General features: G+C 55.4%; 1 long non-coding RNA gene across 1 annotated transcript; it reads left to right on the forward strand.

Annotated features, from left to right (window-relative positions):
- The first annotated feature begins 965 nt into the window (after window positions 1-965).
- On the forward strand, window positions 966-16808 carry LOC125100531 (uncharacterized). Its single transcript, XR_007127581.1, has 3 exons — window positions 966-1153; window positions 12935-13036; window positions 15375-16808. It is a non-coding gene; the product is annotated as an uncharacterized LOC125100531 (long non-coding RNA).
- Window positions 16809-19913: the final 3105 nt, after the last annotated feature.

Consider the following 19913-nt stretch of genomic DNA (forward strand, 5'->3'; position numbering starts at 1 on the left):
CCCAGAGGAGATTTTAAGCTGAGACCAGATGCTGGAGAAGGAGCCAGCTATGGGAAACTCTGGGGAGAGGGCTTTTTTGGCAGAAAGAACTACAAGTGCAAAGACCCTGGGCAGGAAAAATGCTAAGGAATCTACGGGAAGCATAATGAGAAAGGGGGCGTAGGGTGAGAGATGGCCATTTCTCACCACTGGGACAGTGCCCCAGCGGGGAGAGCCAGATCCAAGGTCCTACACCATCATGGCCTCCTGTGTGATGGGACAGGCCCTTCCAGTCTGGGGCCCTGGGCCTCCTTTGCACAATGATGAAGGTTTGGTCTATCGGGGTCCCAGCTTTCCCAAGAGGCAATTTAATTCCTCATGGTCTCCCATCCCCTGCCATTCCCACCAGACCACAGGACTTCAGGAGCCAGCACTAGTGTCTTCCCCACTGGGGTTCCCAGAAAGTCTCAGAACACCCTCTCCAGTCCTGGGACACTAGGGTTGGGAAAGAGGAAGGAAATTCTCATACACAGCAAACTCCCAGGGAGTTTGCTCATGTTCCCAGGCTGACAACTGGCAACCCTCAGAACTCCGACCCCCTTCCTCCACCTCCTCCTCCTCCTCTTCCTCCTCCTCCTCCTCCTCCTCCTCCTCCTCTCCCTCTCCTTGTCTCCCTCTCTCCCCCGGCCCCCTTCTCTGCCTTAATGACTTCCACATGGGCCTCTGGCAGCTGGAGCCAAGCCTCCCAGCATTGTCTGAAATCTCCAAATTTAGAAGAAATATGAAAATTGTCAACCACTCCTTCCTTAGGGGGTAAAAGCAACATTCGGCACCGGGGGCAGGTCAAGGCGAGGCGGTCACGTGGCGGGCGCTCGGGCCAATGGGGGGCCCCGGGAGGACTCAGCACCCGCCTCACCCCAACACTAGGCTGGCCTCTTCAGCTCATATAAGGTAAAAGGCAGAGGGGCGTCTGCGGCCAAGGAGCACCAAGCAAGGAGCTAAGGGGAGGGGGGCCCCGTGCCAGGCGTTTAAAAATGCCCCGTGGCAATGAGGGGTGCCAGAGGCCCGGCCAAGTTAGTTGAGAAGAAATGACACCCCCACAACAATCCCCTAAATGGGCTGGCCCCCGCGTCCAGGCTGCAAGGAGCCACTCCTGGAACAGACCCCTGGAAAGGTAAGAACCAGTAGCCGGCACGGGGTCTGCAAATGGTGGGGGGGGCATCTGGGGCCTGGTCCTTGCTCTCTTGCTAACCTGCTCTGTGCTTCCACCTCTCTGGGCCTCAGTTTCCCCATCTGTACAGGGGCTGGACTGGATGATCTCTAAGCGCCCATCCCGCCCTGACCTGCAGTCCTGTCGGCCGGGAGGACTCCCGGCGGCTGTGATTACATGGCGGTGGAGGCAGAGGGAGCGGTGGGTGGTAATGTCCCACCGTCCCCAGCTTCACAGCCATTCCCGGGCCTGGGCCTCGTCTCCCCGGCTTCTGCAGTGACACTGCTTCTTCCCTTTTCTGTGAGGTTTGATTTCACAGCTCTGAGAGCCTGGGGCTCCTGGCAAGGAAAACTGTTTTCAAATAATGGTTTCAAGAAGCAAAGCAGGAGACAAAGCCATTGTCAGCTCAGCCTCGGGCAGACAGGCAGAGAGGCAGGAAGGTGAGGGTGCTGGCCGGGGGACGGGGACATGGGCTCCAGTCCCCGCTCGGCCTCTCGCTGCCTGGCCCTGCGGCCTTGGACAGGCACCCGAGCCTCTCTGGGCCATCTGTATCATGAAACCTTTGGACAACATGGTCTCCATGCAGGATGTGGCTTCTTGAGTCCTTCTGGAGCCTAAGAGGCAGCTGGTGGTAGGAAGTTTCCCCAGAGTCTCTGAGCTGAGTCTGCCCTTTGACCAGAGACTTAGAGTCCAACCAGATGCCGGAAGCCCACGGAAGCTCTTGGAGGCTGAGCCTCAAGTGACAGAAAGGAGCTAAATGGTCTCTGACTAGGGCCTTAGCCAGGGGAGGACCAGCCCACAGGTCTGAGGCCTCAAGATGAGCCTGTCCCACCCCTGACCCTGCCACTAGCCTCCAGTGGGGAAGGGGCCGATCAGGGGTGCAGGGCCTCAGAGTGGGATGAAGAGAGAACAGACAGCAGAGGGTTTCAGGAGGGGTGATGTGGTGTGGTGGGGGCCTCAGAGGCCGGCAGGAGACGTGGGAGGCAGGCTGTGTGGGGGCAGAGGCCTGGGATCCACACTGGGAGGCATGCAGGCAACACGGCTCTTGTGAATACGCTCTGGCCGCATCAAGGGCCCGGAGGGGACACAATCCTCCAGCGCCAGCCCACCCAACACCCTCACCTGCCCCACTCTCGTCACAAAAGGCTTGAGGCCATAATGGTCCAAAAGGCTCTGGAATCCAAATGCCAGGGTCCAGTTCTGGCTGGTTTACCTACCAGACAAGTGGCCTTGGGCAAGTCATTTGCCATCCCTGAGCCTTAGCTTCCTCCTCTATAAAATGGGTCTGGTCTTGGTTCTAGCATCACTCGGTTGTCATGGAGAGTGAGGGACATAGGCACGCAAGGGCCTATTTGGGTGGGTGTTAGGCTACCGCCAGACCCTACTCCTCCTGAGGGGCAAGATGACCTTAGCCATGTTAAAGGGAAGTGGGAATGAGACCCAGACAGAGCACGCTCAGAGTTGCTAAAGGGATAACAGGGTCTGGAAAAAGGCAGGAGGCATGAGTTCAAAGGTCAGAGGTGAAGGGACACGGAAGTGGAATCAGCTTGAGATGCCTACGAGGCTCCGTGAGGTCTCCCTTCCTGCATTTACAGCACACGGTGTGGGCAATGTGTCCCTCAGTGTGGTGTCTGAACCACAGTACCCTCATCCACTGACAGGGAGTCTGGGTGGGGTCCCAGAAATCTGCATTTCCAGCTCCCAGGAGAATTCCCACACAGACAGAGTTTTGGGAATGCTAGGCTATCGATCAGCCTGGGTCCTTCCCAGACACAGCTGAAGCAACTGCATCCCTGATCAGAGCACTGCTCTGGGTCCCTCAGAGAGTGGATGCCTGGGCTGGGACGGAAGTAGCCACTCCACCAGGCCCTGGGCACCACAGTGGTATAGAGAGAATTCTCTCGCATTATCACTTCTGGGCAATCCCGAAGGCCTTTATGGAAATTCCTTCACTTAGTCATCACAATGACCCTGTGACGTGGTGTAATCATGATCCCCATGGTACAGGTGAGGGAACCAAGGTGAACCGGCTTTGCCTAATGTCACACTGTCTTGTGCCAGCTGCCTCTGCCCCCCCCCCCCCCCTCCCCAGGGCTCTCCCACCCCCTGCCCCGCCCCTCAACCACTCCATCCCAGAACTGCCTGCAGACTCTCCAACATTACTCGTGAACGTACACAGAAGATTTCCTGGGAGGCCAGGTATCAGGCTGAAGGGCTTGTGGTCTCATTCGATCTCCTAGGATTACAGAGAGGCAGGAATCCGCATCGTTCCCATTATCCCTAATTTACAGAGAATTTCCCGAGGTCACACGATGAAACGTGGCCAGAGGGGATTTGAACCCAGTCTGCAACTCCAGAATGTTTGCTCTTAGCCGGCCCAGCACAGCCCCTCTGAGAGCAGTGACGAGGAACCCTGCTTCAGAGAGGAGACGAGGCTAAGAGTGTGAGCTCGCCAGAAGTTGTACCCCCATGTTGTATTAGTTTCAAAGCCACTGCTCTCCCTTCAGTCCTTCTGCCGCCCCAGGAAGGAAAGGACCTTGCTTGTCACTGGTCCCTAAGAACCACCCTGCAGCTCTTTGAGCAAAATCAGCCCTTACCCAGACTGGCCAGTTGTGGGGAATTGCTGGTACGCATAGCACTGAGGAATAGAAAGTTCAGGCCCAGAGCTACAATGGACCCTCGGGGCTGTATCTGATTCCCCATGTGAGCCTCAAGGAGCTAGGGAGATGGTTGCTGAGGTCCTCCCCGCTGGGCTACACCTGGGTCCTGCCTCAGTCGCAGCTTTCCAAGAGAACAGTCTCCAGAGCTCAGGCCCATGGGGTCATGCAAAAACCGTGATAAGGGCTTTTCCGTATTATTGTTATTATGACTATTTTTGTCTATGTCTCCTGGGGCCCAGGAACCCGAGTTTCTCTGGAATTGATACCTAGAGAGCTTGCTGGGTTCCGGGGTACCTGCCTGTCAGTTTATTTTCCAAAGTGGCTAAACCAAATTACACTCTTACCGGCTGCATCCAAGTGTCCCCGTCTTTGGCCACACTTAACATTGTCAGATTCCTTGAAGTATATATACCTCAACATGTTTTATTTTGTCTCTTTCCAATTTGTATAATAAAGAATGACAGGAGGATGCTTGGCTGGCCCAGTCAGTCAGGCATGCAACTCTTGATCTCAGGGTTGTGAGTTCAAGCCCCGTGTTGGGCCTAGAGATTACTTTAAAAAAAAAAAAAGGTAAGAAACAACAATGCCGCCCACCATGGTCCATGTGGGTATCTAGAAATGCACACAGCATGCCCCAAGGGGCAAAACATCCAGAAGGCTCTGCAGGCAGGAGCGGGCACTGCCTGTGTGACCTATCCCCAGCCTGAGAGTACACAATATGTCCCAAGCAGAGGCCGCCAGCCAGATCATCCGCTGGAATTCAGGGGAAAGAGCCCGTGGTGGCTGCCGTCTCCTGACAGCCTGTCTAGACAGGCCCCATGGGGCTTCACCACGCATGCATGAGCCCACAGAGGCGGCCCCCACCCCGTTGCAAAAGAGGCTTGTGGACAGCCAGGCTTCTCCACCAGAAACCTTGTGTCCAGTTCAGAACATGCCTTCGTGCATAGCACCGGTCTCCCATTCTCATGGCCCATGGAGACTGACTCATCCTGCCCCCTTTTTGTCCAGATGAGGAAACTGAGACCGACCCCTGAGCCAGTGGGCTTTCAGAGGTGGGGTGAAACTCTGCACCTAGGGAAAGAGGGGACCAGGGTGGCAGGCCAGAGGGTTGCCAGAGCAGAGCTAAGACACAAGAGGCTGGTGGTTAAAGGTGCTGAGTGGCCATCGGGCCGCCTGGGTTTGAATTCTAGATGATCCTCGTAGCACCTGTGATGTCAGACGTGCTGAGAATGCCTGTCTCGTCAGGGAGTAGGGTTGTCTGGATTGAATGGGTTAAGACTCCTGAGACCCTCAGAATAGGGGCTAGCACACAGGAAGTGCTCGACAACCACTAGCTGCTAAAACGTGATAACTGGGGTCCCCCGTCAGCCACAGGGGACAAGTCTTGAGACCCCCAGTGGATGCCTGAAACCACACTTAGGACTGGGCCCTATGCGTACCATGCTTTTCCCCATCCATGCAAACCGATGATAGGGTTTCATTTACACATGCGTCCCAGTAAGACATCAACAATAACTAATAATATAATAGAACAATTACAACAATCCACTGTGATAAAACTTATAGGAACGTGGTCTCTCTCTCAAAATCCCCTGCTGAGCTGCATTCATTCTCCCTGTGATGCTTCCTGGGAGAGAAAGTGCCTACGTCACCACGTCGGCACCGTGACATAGCGTTGGGCCACCCCTGACTTTCTGAAGCTAATGCAAAAGGTGGGTCATCTGCTTCTGGGCGACAGCTGTCCATGAGAACCAGAGCTGGGGAGAAGCAGGGACTGCTGAACTACAGGCAGCTTCTTTGGGAGGGAAGGAGGTGCCATAGTGGGCTTCCACTCTTCTTTCCCCCAGGAGGATAAGTGACCCTTGTCCCCTCAAAAATAACAATTGTCATATACCAAGTCTTCCCAAGGGCTGGGCCCTCTGCCCAGCGCTCTCTGAGGTAAGTACCATCTCCTCTCTGGGGACCCAGAGGCTGAGAGATTTAGTCGTTTGTGCAAAGTACCAAACAGTACTTCTTGCCAATGAGCGCCCCTTAGTGTGGGCTGAGTACCTTTGGGGGCCCCATCAGTCCTGGGTGCCCCTGAGCCAGCACAGCCCATCAGAGATTTGAGGAGGGGGCAGTAAGTTAGACCAAGGCTGGAAGCAGCAGCCTCCCCCGGCTCCTCGTCAAGTGCCCATAACAGCCACAAGCCTAGGTTCCCTCCTGAATGGCCCTCCTCTGCCCCACGCCATGCTCCAAGGCAGATGGAAAAGCCCCAAACTGGAAAATATACTGTGCACTTAACAGGGACACAGCTCAGCTGTCACTAGCTGCCACCCCATACCATCCTCCTCCTCATCCTCATTCAGGCAAACGGGGAAGGGGGCAAAGTGTCCAGAGGGAGGCTGGCATCGCAGGATGGCGTCTAGAGTGGCCATGGCACCCACCCACAGCTGGTCTACCAGGGTCAGAGGGCACTGACCAGTCTTCCCAGAGACTGCCAGACCTCGAGCATATGACCCAACAACCTCATGGAGTCCCAGGGTGTCCTCTGAGATAAGCTGGAACAAGATGGGGAGAAATGGAAAAACTCAGGCTAAGACTCTGACCCCAGTTCTGCAGCCAACACACTCGGGTAAGTTCCTCTGTCCCTGTGGGCCTGTCAGGCTGTGATGGTCCATGATTTGGGATGGAAGGGAGAGAGTTCAGGTCATCCCACGTGTGACGGTGGTTCCCCAGACTCTCAGGGAGAGAAATCTGGAGTGGAGGCAGTCAGAGCAGCAGAGGCATGCTTTGGATAGATAGAGAAGAAGGCAGAAGACTTTTCAGGTAGAGAGTTCTGTGTACAAAGGTGTGGAGGCGGGACTGGAAGGACATTTCAGAACAGCAAATGAGCCCGTTTGGCTGGAACAGAGGGTAGGTCTAGCAGCTCAGTGAGGTTTGAGGCTGGCAAAGTAGAGGAAGATTTGGCCCTGGAGTGACTTGAATAGCCTGCAACCAAGCTCCATAGACTGGTGGAAGTCCTTGCTGGCACCTGTCTCTGGGAGGGAGGCCCTTTCTTTACTTAGCCTGTTTCCCTGGGCCTCCATACCACCAGGCCAGGAGCCCCAGTGCAGGGGAGAGACCTGGGGACTTGGGCATTGGTGACTCTGAGATGTCAAATCACGGGACAGGAGACCCCGGGGTGGGGTCAAGAGGGGTAGGAAGCCCAAGGGCTGTAGTCACCATCTATAAACCTCAGAAGAGTTTTCTAGGGAACAGGATCTTGTTCCTTGTAGCCCTAAAGGACGGGACATGCAGCCCCAGAGAGGCTGATGTCAGTGGGATATTAGGAATCCTGTGTAGTCCAATCCTGTGTTGAAAGAAAGATAAGGTGATTGGGAAGCAGTGAGCTCCCTATCACCAGAGTTATACAAGCTTAGCACAGACACTGTGGAGACAAATCAAACATTAGAGGAGTCAGGGCCTCATGGCCTTTCCCACCACCAGCCTGGGTCTTCGCATCACAGCCCTAGCTGTCTTGGGACAATCCTTAAGGACTGAGTTCCCCCGCCACTGGGATATCAAATTCCCAGCTAGGGATTACATCAGTTCTGCCCTGACTTCACAAGGGCTCTCGAGGGACCCTCCTCCCTCCTACTTCCTTTCACCCCACTGCTGCGTTTTGCCCTTCCCAGGGAGCGCCAGCACTGACCAGGGAGACCTGGAGCCTGGTTTTAAGACTGGATCCCTGGGGGACACTCAGCCGATGGCCTTCCACCCCAGCAGGAATGAGGCAGAGGGGCCCGGGGTCCTTGGGAGCTCTGTTCACACGCCCCGGAGAGTCTACATGGAAATTCCAGGAGGGTCACAGGAAAACTTCCAATTTAGAACAAGATGCTTTATTTTTGTCCCCCTTTCTTTCCTGTCCCTCCTCTCCCCCAGCAGTGGGTGGGGGTGTCGCAGGAGGCTGGGAGAGGAAAGCAAGCCTCCTCTTTGGGCTGAGTCACAGAAAGAATGAGTGTGGAGAGATGGGGTGTGGGCAGATGGGAAGAGGAACCATACAGGGCCTGGGGAGGTAGACGGCCATGAGGGAAAGAGTCAAGGGGATAGCCAGGCCCGGGCGGTGTCCTGGGAGTGAGCACGAGGGATGCCTAGACACTCAAGACCAGAGCTCCGTGAACTATGGGTTCAAGCTGGGGTCAGAGAATCAGCCCAGGTTCCCAGAATAGACAGAAGGTCTCAGGATGGGGGCTCCCAGGAGTCTCAGGCTCTGGGTCCCCATCTCAAGGGAGTATAAAGCTACAGAGCAGTACTAAACCCATCTCATTCTCCCTGGTGATCTGGGCAGGTGCTTAGTAATCATTCCTGGCATGGAATTTTAAACTCCTCCTGTCATAATCCTGTTAGAGCCAAAAGGCACCTTCAAGAACATCAGGCCCCCTCCTCGGGTTATAGATGCAAACAAAACCTTGAGGCCGATGGCAGGGAGGGCTTGGCCAAGATCACACTGCCAGAGTGGCTGCCCAGACCTGTACGTCCTTCCCTGCCTCTTCCCTGCCTCTCTCCAGAGATAGAAAGGATGGTGTGGTCCTCAAAGCCAAGGGAAGGGATCAGGGGAGAGTGAGGTGCCCCTCCAGAATGTAACTATCTCCAAAAGTAGGTAAAAGGTGATGGCGTGTTTGAGCTCTGGCTGCTTTGCCCAGGAAGGCCCTTTTCCTGGCCAGAGAGAATCCCCCAAACTGTTGGTTGCTGCAGAGGGAGGCCTCCTGCAGAGGAAAGAGCCCAAGGCTGGGAGGGGAAGCCCTGGGTCCTATTCTTGGCTCTGCCCCAACTCTCCACATAACCTTGATCATGACCATGAGCATGAGGCCTTTTCTAGTCTTAATGCGTCTGGGGAGGGGCTGGCCCCAACCAGCTTAAACCGTCAGAGGATCCATTCGTGATCTACCTCAGTCTCCAGTGAGGCCTCGTCTCTGTCTCTGTCCATCTGAGCTTTGGCCCCAGCGCAGGAAGTAGGCCAGGCCCAGGAAGAAAACAACAGCCTACAGATTCCCCTCTGCCTGGGGCAGCATATTCTATGCCCAAGCTCTGCCATCCAGCCTTGGAATTCCCAGAGAGGCCAAAAGCTAAGAAGGCCCTTCAGATTACTCCAGTGAGAAGACCTGAGACCAGAGCGGTTCAGCAGATCGCTCAAGGTCACACAGCAAACTGTGTGCAAACAGGGAAGTGGGTCTTGGGTCTCCTGACGCCCAGGCCAGTGCTCTCTCCACTAACCCCACTGTCTGTTAGGATAATGGGCATGTGAGCCTGGGATCTATTTACCTTGACACCTCAATTGTCCTACAGTCTCTTACCTTCTCTGGGATACAGTTTCTTCTAAAAATAGGGAGATAGGGTAGACCAGATGTCTCTATGAGCCCTTCCACCCCCATCACTAGGGCTACACCAGGACCCCCGGCTTTCCAGGGCAATCACCTCAGCCCTTGCTTCACAGGGGATGGAGCTACCCAGGCCAGAACATCCTACCAAATCACAACTCCCACCCAGACTGTCCCACTCCAGACCCCAGGGCTGGGCTTTGTCCAGAACTACAGGCTCTGGCCCAGCTCCCCCTCTGAGGATCTGAATTTTTCTTACCATAAAAGGGCAAGTGTGCCTCTCTCCCGTCCCTGCTGCCAGCCCCGCTGGGGGAAAGGCTGAGCTATTCTTAGAAAACTCAAGGGTTTGCTCCTGAACTCAAGATGGAGTCTGTCTGAGCCTTTAGCCGGAGAGCCCCTTCCCCATCTCCTCCGCCCACCTTCTCTCCCTCTTCCCCTCTCCTCGCCCCTCACCCCCTCTTCCCTCACTTTCTTCCCTTCCCTGCTTCTCTCCCTCTTGCCCTCACTCTCGGTCAATCTCTCCTCGTTTATTCTCCCCTTCTCCTCTCTCTTCCTCCCTCTCACTTCACTCTTCTCCCCAGTATCAGAGCCAGCTCCCCTCCCCCAACTCCCTCCTTCAGATCTTGCTTTGGGAAGATGGAGAAAGTAAGACATCTGCACCCCCATCCCCTTCTTAAACACTATTTACAACATAAATTCCAAACATCCGCCATCTGGTTCTAGGAAGGGCCAAAAGATATTTAGAAAAGGAAGTCATGATTATTCCATCTTCAAAGCCAAAGGAACTTAAAGGCCCCCTCTCTCCCGCCTTCCTCCCAGGGCCCCTTTGCTAAGATCTAACTGATTAGGTTTCCTCAGTGAGTAGAAAGGGTCAGTCCCAGCTGGGCCTTTGCCTGAGTCCCTTTGACCTGGTTGCTTCTCCTCTCCGAACCTCAATTTCCCTATCTGAGCAATGGGTGTGTGACTAGAGAGCCTGCAGCACTAACGTCCTAAGACTGAGTCCTGCTGCAGAAAATCCACCTGGTGCAGGTCCCTGGGGCCTGCTCTGGGCTGAGCCATAGGGTGGGAAAGGGGGAAAGGGAGAGGCAACTGCCCCAGTCTCCACCCTGAGGCTCCTTCTCTCTCATTTCATGAGATCATGGAAGATCGATGCAGAGCTTCCTTCACGCTGACGCTAACCCTGAAGGGATGGCCTGGTCGAGCCTTCCCCCTATCTATCTATCCGTGGAGCACAGACCCTTCCCACCACATCACAGTGAGGCCCAGAGAGGGGAAGGCACTTGTCTACAATCACACAGCCTGTCTACAGGTGACCTGGTGTCTAACCTGCTGCTTTTTCCAGCACATTCCAGAAGAAACCAGCATTTGTATTATCCAAAAGGCATCACTCAGTCTCAGCAAACTGGACCCTGGAGGTTCCAGTTCTTTGGGAAGTGGACAGGACAGAAGGGAAAACTATTCCCTTTGTCATGTTTCTTTGTGTGTGTGTTTTTTTAAACAGACAGCATGCTAGGGGGAAGTACTGTGGACAAGAGGCACAATAAAAACCAAAATGAGAAGTCTCCTCGCTTCTGGAGACGCACAGCCTTGCCAGGGCCCACACGCCTCCATCTACACTGAAAAATGCTTTCTCTGCTCTAACCGCCTTTCCGTAAAAAAGAACACAGGCCTGACACAATGCCATGAGACACTGACTCAGGTTGTCCTTCTGTAAAAAAGGTAGCAGGAATAGTCGATCTCACAGGGGAGCCGTGGAAATGCGTGTTAGGCTGCCTGAAGCCAATCCTGAGCCTGACACTCACTTGCCACGTGACCTTGAGGGCGTGCTATAACCTCTGCTGGCCTCAGTCTCTTCATCTGTAAAATGGGAATGACAATGGTAGCTAACTCCTGAGTGACTGTGCGAAAGCCTCTGTACAAGAAACTACTTGGCAAGTGTTTAGCACCTTGAAAGCTATTGTTATGATTACAGCATGTCCCAGTATAAGTCACTATATGATGGCTATTGTCACTGTCACTGCGTGTCCCTGTTTTTGGTCTCACTGAAAGGTCAGGGTGTAGGAGAGGCATGGGGATCCTCTGCCTGCGCCACCCCCGCCCCAGAGTCTGAGCATCTCGAGGCAGCCCTGATCTTCTGGGCCAGGCAGGTGGGGGCCCCTTTCCTCTCCCTGTCCTCCTTTTCCTCCATCACTCTCCATTCAGCCTCCAACTGCATTCCCAGGGTTGGCTCAAAAGTCCCCAGCAGCCGCCTTCCCTGGGGAGGAAGTAGGGAGCGTGTGAGGCTAGTGAACTTAGCTGGGGTGTCGAGGGGGTGGGAGGGCGTCCTGGGAACAGAGGCCCAGAGAAGCCACATAACAGAGGGGCCATGGAACAGGGCCCCACACGGTAGCTCCCACCCCCAGCTTCCACATCTTCTCTGGATGCCTCTCTGGACCTTTGCCCTCATCCTTCCTGCTTCCCTTTCTCCCATGCCTATGTCTTGCTGTGGGCCCAGCCCTGGGCTCATAATGGAAATCGCAGCCATTTAAGTGGGCTCACAACGTGCCACCAACTGAACTTCTACGCTTGACATTGACTTTATCTGACCTTCACAGACAAACCTGAGGTTGGAGCCCAAGTTCAGAGAGGTGAAGCCACCAGTTCTCAACCACACAGCTTGAAAGAGCTGAGGGAGAGATTCAGGGCAGATCCATCTGGCTCCAGGGCCTGTCTTCTCTGCTCTTTGCAAGTAAATGGCGGAAACCCCAGGACCCTTGAGCCCAAGGAGAGCACAGGCTGTAGGACATGCACACGCATAAGGGAGTCAAGGAAGGGGAGCTGAGGGCAGGGAGTCCTCTCCAGAGGGAGCCGACTATGGGCACGGGTTCGTGTGCCTGCATGGAGCCCTGACCTTAGCCCTCTCCCACTGTGGTGCCATCTGGCTCGCAGATGTGGCCCATTCCCAGGCCCTTGTGTTCCCTGGAAATGAGCAAGGCCAGCAGAGGGCACAGCGGCTTTTGCAATGACCGTAACGATGTGAGTTTTGTTTCAGGGTCAACCAGCCGGCTGCCCCTCGGGCTCCAGAGACAGCTGGAGGGAGCATGAGCAGCCCCAGGGTCAAGCTTGCCTCTGGTTCTCGCCAGTGGTGATGAGCCTGGGCACGTTGCAGGGCGGCTCGGAAGCCCAATTAAGCGGGGGTTAGTCCTACCTCTGGCCATGGTTGAGAGCACACCTGTGGTTATGGAAGGAGGCCCTTTGCAGGGTGAGAGCCTCGTGCAGCTGGAAGTGGTCACAGGTAGCCCCAGGGCTGTCCTTTCGGCCTTGGCCATGGTTTTAACCCCAAGTTTTGACCTGTCCCTAATCGGCTCCTTTCTGACCTGTGAGGCCGGAAGTGGAGCCATTTGTCAAAAGGTCTGCTGGAAAACTTCCTTCCAGAACCATTCTTTCGTGATGGGGCCTTAGTGTGCAGGGAAGGGAAAGCAGCCCCTCCTGCTCTCAGGGCTTCTTGGCCCTCACAAGACACCCACTGAAAACCAGGCAAGCAAGGTGGCACCTTGGCTGCCTAGGGCCCGGGGAGCAGGCTCTTTGGGGCCTGGAAGTTCCCAGCAGTTTCAGCCTGTGGCTTTTGAGGACCCAACGGGAGGCCAGGCCCATCCTCAGGACCTTGGGGCACAGAAGCCCAGTCAGGACCCCCCAAAGGGTAGGCTTTGGCCAGAGGGCACCCCAGCATCCTTCTAAGAGGCCATTGGTGTCTTTGTTTCTCACAGGCAAGGCGCTGGCTGGTGGGAGCCACTGCTACGACCCTGCGGAGAGGGCCCTCCTGAGGACCAGAGAGGAGGGCGGCAGCAGGGGCCCCCAAGAACAGAGCTGTGAGTGTCTCCCCGGCCCCTACCCAGTGCCCACACCCCCTCTTACAGCCCCACCCCTGCTGCTGGAGGCCCAGGCAGGAGCCCTGCCTCTTAGGACACACTCCCTATCCCAGCCCTCAGAATGACCAAGAAACCAGGTCTTGGGAATGGGAAGACTTGAAGGAAGGCCCCTGCTGATGGAGGGGGTGCTGGCAATTCAAGGTGGCTAGGCATGGGTTGTGGGCGAAAAGAAATGGAATCAAAGAAGGGAAAACCAATCAGGAGGCAAAAGTCCACCCCGCCCCAGGCTCCCAACCAACTAGCAAGGCAAAGCCTGTTGCTACAGAAAACAGATTTGGGGGCCACGTGGAGAACGACAGCAAGTTTCCCTGGGAAGGAGTAGACAGGGCCAGGCTCTAGGACCAGGTGAACCCAAGGTCGGTCAGCCTGGTGATAATAGAACCAGCTCCCAGAGGTTAGGAAGGGTCCAGGAGCTCAGGCTGGAGCCTGGGGTGTGTAGCGCTGGGCAACAGTGAGGCTCAAGAAACCAGAGCAGTACCCCCCACAATCCATCACATTCTTCTACACTTGCCAGTTCCAGTCCCTGGCACGTGGAGCAGGCAGGGTGAGGTGCAGTCTCCGTAGGACAGGTAGAGAAACTGAGGCACGGGGAAGTAAGTGAAGGAACTCTCTCACGGACAGTCAGTTGCAGTGAGGGGTTCCGGCACCAGATCTCCTGAGGGTGGAAAGAGTGTACGATGAGGATCTGGGGGCGGGAGGAGGACACATGGCTCTGGCAAGACGCTGACACTCTAGGACAGGTGACGAGGCCCAGTACTGACTTACATAATGCAGCACACCTGTTCACCTCGGCTTGGCCCACACCTGCGAGCAAGCGGGTGCTCCAAACACAGCGCACACACACGCAGCGCTCCCTCGCTAACCAGCAAGCCTCAGAGCCTGGGTCTAAACAAATTGGATTAAGAGGGCTGCAGGCACCTCGCCGTCCCCCCCCGCCGCCGCCCCCACTGTCCAGCCCCGACACTGAGCAGGCCTGTGAGCTGCCAGCTGCGGTCTCTCGGCCACGCTGACAGCCCGGCCTCAGCCCCGGATACCTGCCCCCGGGCCCCAGGAAGAGGGCCTCGGGTAGGACAGGATGCCAGGATGATGGATGGGCTAGCTCAAAAGCACACAGGATGTCGGTGCTTGTGCAAGGCTTGTTTCTGAGCTGTTCCCAGCAACCCACCCCTACCTCCCCTCCCGCAGCCCCTCCCGAGATCTTGACCGCCAGGGCCCAGAGCCCAGGCCCTGAGCAGATCCACCCTCATCCCTCAGCCCTGCAGCTGGGCAAGCGGGAACGGCTCAGCTTGGGAGACAGCGGCCTAGGGACGAGACAAGGCAGGCACTTCACACAGCGAAAAGGGACTTATGAACAGACAATGCCAATTATAAAAGAGACATCTCGGTGCTTTCCCATCCATTGTTTTGCTCAATCCTCAGAATGGGCCTGGGAGTTGGGAGATGATGCCCATAGCACAGTTCTGACTACTGAGGTCTGCTATTAAATGATTCCACAACTTCCCTTTCCGGAGCCGAGTCTGCTCTCCAGCCCTGTGTGAGGTGCTGGGGACACCTAAACAGTACAGCCTCCTTCGGGCCTGGGTCCTGGGCACTGGGATCCCCGGTCTCCTATGACACATGTACGCGTCTGAGTGTTATCACTGAGAGCAGCCTCAGCAATCAGCCCATCAGAACACAGACCCCAAAGTCAGCCCCAAGTTCAAACCCTGCCTTGCTCCCTTTCTAGCTGGATAGCTGTTGTCCAGCTGGCCTCTCCAAGCCTGTTTTCCCTTCTGTGAGATGGAGTACAAAACTCCCCCTTCGTGGGACTGACTGTGAGGATTAATGAGTATTTTTCCATATCCCCTTTCGACACGGGGAGAAACAGAGGTAGAAGAGGGAGAGGGCTTGGCCAAGGTCACACAGTGAGTTGGGGATGAAGTCGGGACCAGGTTGAGACCGCCCCCCCCCCCCCCCCCCCCCGTCCTCCCAGTATAAATCCTCCTCACTGGCCCCACCCCAAGTAACCCAGAGGCCCGGCCAGCCTATATAGGCGACTCTGGGGACATGTCCTGGGATCCACCCGACACCTTCAGCCCTGCCCTGGCCACTGCAGCACCAGAGTCCCAGGTGACCAGCCGTGGCCCCCAGCCCTCAGTGGTGGTGGAGGTGGGGAAGCAAAGGGACGGGCTCCCAGCCCAGAGCGGCCTGGCCATATAAGGGAAGGAGCCAAGGAGGCCTCCTCACTCAGGCCTGGCGAGAAAACCCAGACAGCCACTGTTTATTTTCTCCTTCCCAGCCTCCCGGAGCTTCCCAGGAAGACAGAGGTTCCCCCAGCTGGGCTTAGCGATATTTCCTGAAGACAGTGGAGAGCAGGGAGGGGAAATTGGCCCATTCTCTGGGAGCAACCCTCCAGCCTGCCACCAGCCAGCACCAGGTAAGAATCTGCCCTATAAGAGACCAAGGCCACCTGTTCGACCATCTCCTTTGACAGAGGGGAAATGGAGCCACAGAGAGGGGAAGCACCTGGGAAGAGTGACCACACCAGCTGGTGATAGAGCTCAGGTCTCCCAAGTGGCCCCCCATCTCCTGACTGGGGACCAGGAGCCTCTCGTGGGGCAAGTGGAATAGGAGGGCTACCGACCCCCTTCTCATCTGAAGGAGACCAGGGGTCAGGGCCAGCACTGTCTGCCTGCTGGGCACGTAAGAAAGACTCAAAGAAGCAGTTCCCAGGGCAAAGAGAGCCAAGACACCCTTCCTGCATCTCTGCCCCCCCCCAGCCCACCAGCACCTCCTCCAGGAAGCCCTCCCAGTTTCCCCCTAGAACAGGAAACTCTTTGTCCTCTAAGACCTTGGCAGTCCTTTCTCAGGCTCCCTCTTGTGCCACTTGGGTCTGCCCCCTATTGACCTTGCCAGGGACATTTTCCTTCCATCTCAGCCTGATTGCATTCCTCCAGGGCAAGGACCCAGTCAGGTTCAGTCCCACCTCCGCTTGGCAGATAGAAGCCGCCCTAAGTTGGCTGAATGTTCCAGTGAAATATTTAGACCCTGTCCCAAACCCAAAGGATTGGTGACGTGGCTGGGGGAGGAGACATTCAGCATAGAGGTTAAAATGAGGGCGCTATTCTGAGTTAGGAACCCAGCTCAGCTCCTAACTCCATGGACTTGGAAAATTCCCTTCCCACAGAGACTTGGAGACACGGGATTAGCACAATTAAAACAGTCAATAAATGACTATTCTTATGACAGTCAGCATCCCCAGATTTTTCTAGATACAAGGGAACAGGACGGTGCAGCCTATAGCCAGAGGAGAGGGAGGTAAATAATATTCTCCCGGTCAAAGTTTGCTCATGGAGCCCCTGTCCCTGCATCAGAGTTTCTCCCACTGGACCGTGGGGTTGCCTCCCCCATCTACTTCCCATCGCCATACCCAGGAGAGGCGCCATCTTTGCAACAACATTGGGAGCCTAGTGGGGTATGCTGGAAACAGCCCTCAACTCCCCTGCTTCAAGCCGGGCTGTGACAGTGGCACCATCTCCCCTCCACCTTGGTCCTCCACGTGGAGGTGACAACACTGCCCCAGCAGCCTCACTGGCTGAGCTGAAGGCTAAAAGCAGCGGGGCACAGTTTCCCCAACCGCTACCTCTCAGACACCCCCTTCAGTATTCTTCCCCTCTCTGCAAATAGTCTTAGTATCTGTACATTTAACAACTTTTTTTTTTTAAGATTTTATTTACTTATTTGACAGAGAGAAAGAGATCACAAGTAGGCAGAGAGGCAGGCAGAGAGAGGAGGAAGCAGGCTCCCCGCTGAGCAGAGAGCCCGGGGCTCAATCCCAGGACCCTGGGATCATGACCTGAGCCGAAGGCAGAGGCTTTAACCCACCAAGCCACCCAGGCACCCCAGTACCTGTACATTTAAGATGAGTCATTTGTACTGCCCGTGAAAACTTGTAACACTGCCCATCATGAGGAGATGAAGGTTAGAGGAAACGGAGCGAAAATGGATGGGTGTTACCACACTTCCCCTGGCCCAAGGCCCTGAGCCTGAGGCCTGAGGCCTGAGAGGAAGAAGCAGGAGCGAGCAAAATGTCAGAGACAGGAGAGCACCAAACAGGCTTTGTCCCCAGGGTAAATGGAAAAGCAAACTGACAGGTAGTAACTCGGGTTACTGTCTTCCACAGGCAGTGAGTGCTGAGCGCCCCCCCCCCAAGTACCCCACAGAGCTGCTCCCGGGAGTGCTGGGGAGGGGGGAGGCCAAAGTCGGGCTGGGGAAGGCTTTGGAGACAGTTGTGCACCAAGGAATGCAGGACTAGCTTTATCAGCTCCGTTCCTGGTCATGAAAGTTCACTTTGTCGGCATGACCCCACACGCCAGCTTCTTACGAAACCTCCGAGTGGGGCAGGCTGAGCATTTTTTCTCACGGGGCTGTTGGTGGGGGGCATCCGAGAGTGGAGTGGACAGGCTGTGGGCCTGGTGGGTCCCGACACCGGAATCACTCCCCACACAGATGCAGTTCGGAAAGATTTCCTACAAGAGAATTCCATATTAGAGAAAGGCATTTCTTTGGCTGGGATTACCTCAGGAAGGGGCTGTCTCGCTCAGGGGGCCATGGGGACTGACCTGCCCCTAGAGGCAGACCTGAGAGAGAGGCCAGATTTCAGATTTCTGGTAGAGGCCTAAGAGACCCTTTCTTTTTAAGGAGGTGTTTTTGTTTGTTTGTTTTGTTTTTTGTTTTTTGTTTTGGCTTTCTTCCAGCCCTAGGGAAAGTCTACACACCCCCCCCTTAGGCCTTCAGATATCTTTGAAAGTATCTGTCGTCTGTTATCAAAGCCATAGCAGTAGACATCCAGCAAAGCAGGAAGGTCCTCCGGGGGTGCCCTGGGAGCTTGGTGGGACGGGAGGAGCAGAGGGAGTTCTGCCTGCTCACTCAGAGGTTCCCACACAAGCCAGGTCTCAAGAGGAAAATGAATTATCTACATGGACCATTCAGTCATCCACCAAAAGGCATTCCCTTGGGCCCATCACCATGTACAAAGACCTCAGCAAGCCCCAAGGAAACCCCCAAATTAACAAATGTGGGCACTATCCCCAGGGAACTGCATACTAGCCACGCCAGGCCTGGATATGGCTGGAAGCTGCTTTTAGGGGTGAGCACAGCCAGCAGCCAGGTCTCTTCCCTCCCAGGGGGGTCATGCAGCCCACAGGTGTAGTGCAGGATTAGAAAGAGAGCCCAGCATGTGTGAGGACATGGACCAGGGTGTCCTGATGTCTGAGGAAGTCAAGGAGGGCTTCCCAGAAAAGGTGGCCTTTTGAGTAGACACTGAGCTCACAAAGAGACGGGCAGGGGGCACAAGGGGGAACAGCACAGCCCCTGAGAGCCCAGAGGCAGGGGTAAGGGGGAAGAGGAAGAGGCATCGGGGGTTTTGGTGAGTTTCAGAAGTGAGCCAGAAGGAGGAGGAGCACCTTCACGATCTTACACATGGAAGAGAAATGACCATACTTACATTTGAAAAATCACTCTGGAAGGGTGTCTGGGAAGGATGGGTGGGAAGTTGGGGAGGGGGGAGGGGGAGTGGAAGCAGGGACAACAGGTAGGAGGCCAAGGCTAATGTTTGATGGTGTAAACTATCAAGTACTGTGAACGTGATGTTTGGCTCGAGTGTACAGAGCATAAAGGTGGGGCACTGGGTCACTATATTGGATGAGTCCATTTATTGGACTGTCTAGAACAGGCTGCTCTTGAGACAGAAAGCAGTCTGCCCAAAGCCGAGGGTGGTGGGGGTGAGGGGCGGATGGGAGATGGGAGGGCTGAATGATAAGAAGTCTCTGGCTGGGGTGATGAAGTGTTCTCAAACTGATTGTGGCGGTGTTTGCACAAGTGGTGAATGTATGAAAAACCGTCTCATTGTACACTTTGAGTGGGGAGGGGGGATTACCTCTCCATAAAGCTGGTTTTTAGCAAAAGAAAAGAAACGGGAGGCGAAGGGCTGGTCCCAGAGGGCTGGGAAGCCAGGCTGAGCATGGGAGGGAGACGCAGTGGGGACAGTCACAGCAGTCTTGGGAAGAGTGGGGCTGTGGCCCCACTGACACCCCCTCTCCTGCCTAGGGTGGAACCCCACCAGCAGCTCCCGGCTCTGAGCCGCGCCCTGTCTCCCAGCCTGAGGTGCAGTGCTGCATCTCTGGTCAGTTGGGAGTCTGAGATGAAGCACTGTAGCTCGGGAAGGGAGAAGTTGGTCTGCCACCATCAGCCTGGATGTGGTAAGTGGTGACGCTGCTTGGAGATATCGGGAAGGATAGAAGAGTTTCCAGTTTCCATGCCGCCGCTAGCGGCTCATGCCAAGGAAGTTTCTGGACTCAAGTCTGACCCATGCCATGATCGGCTTCATGATTCTGACTGAATCCTGACTCCTCTGGGCACCCCAGTGGGTCCATCTGTAACTGAGGTGTTGGGCGACTCTGCGGTGGCCGGTACGCGACACCCTGCCTCTGCTTTCTCTTTCCGAGCCCATGGTGGACCCTGTCCATCAGTCACGGCATCCTTTCTAGAAGAGTTCAGAGGCGCCTTCAGAATCCTTCTCAACACTAAGTCATGGAGAGCTATTGTTAATGATTCAGAGCTGAAAGCCATTCGTCATTTGTGGATTGGACAATTCCTAAAAACACTTGCGTCCCTAAAGACAAAAGTCCTAAGCTTTGAGTTGGGCTCCTCATTCTTCGGGTGCCTAACCTTGGCTCCAGGCTATTGCCTGAGCCAGTCCTGACATTACACAAATGTCCAGCCTGTCTCAGAGGCTTCCGACAAGCAAGGAATAGCAGAGAATCACCAGGCTAAGTGC

Source organism: Lutra lutra, chromosome 5 (assembly GCF_902655055.1).
Source record: "Lutra lutra chromosome 5, mLutLut1.2, whole genome shotgun sequence".
Classification (NCBI taxonomy): Eukaryota; Metazoa; Chordata; class Mammalia; order Carnivora; family Mustelidae; genus Lutra; species Lutra lutra.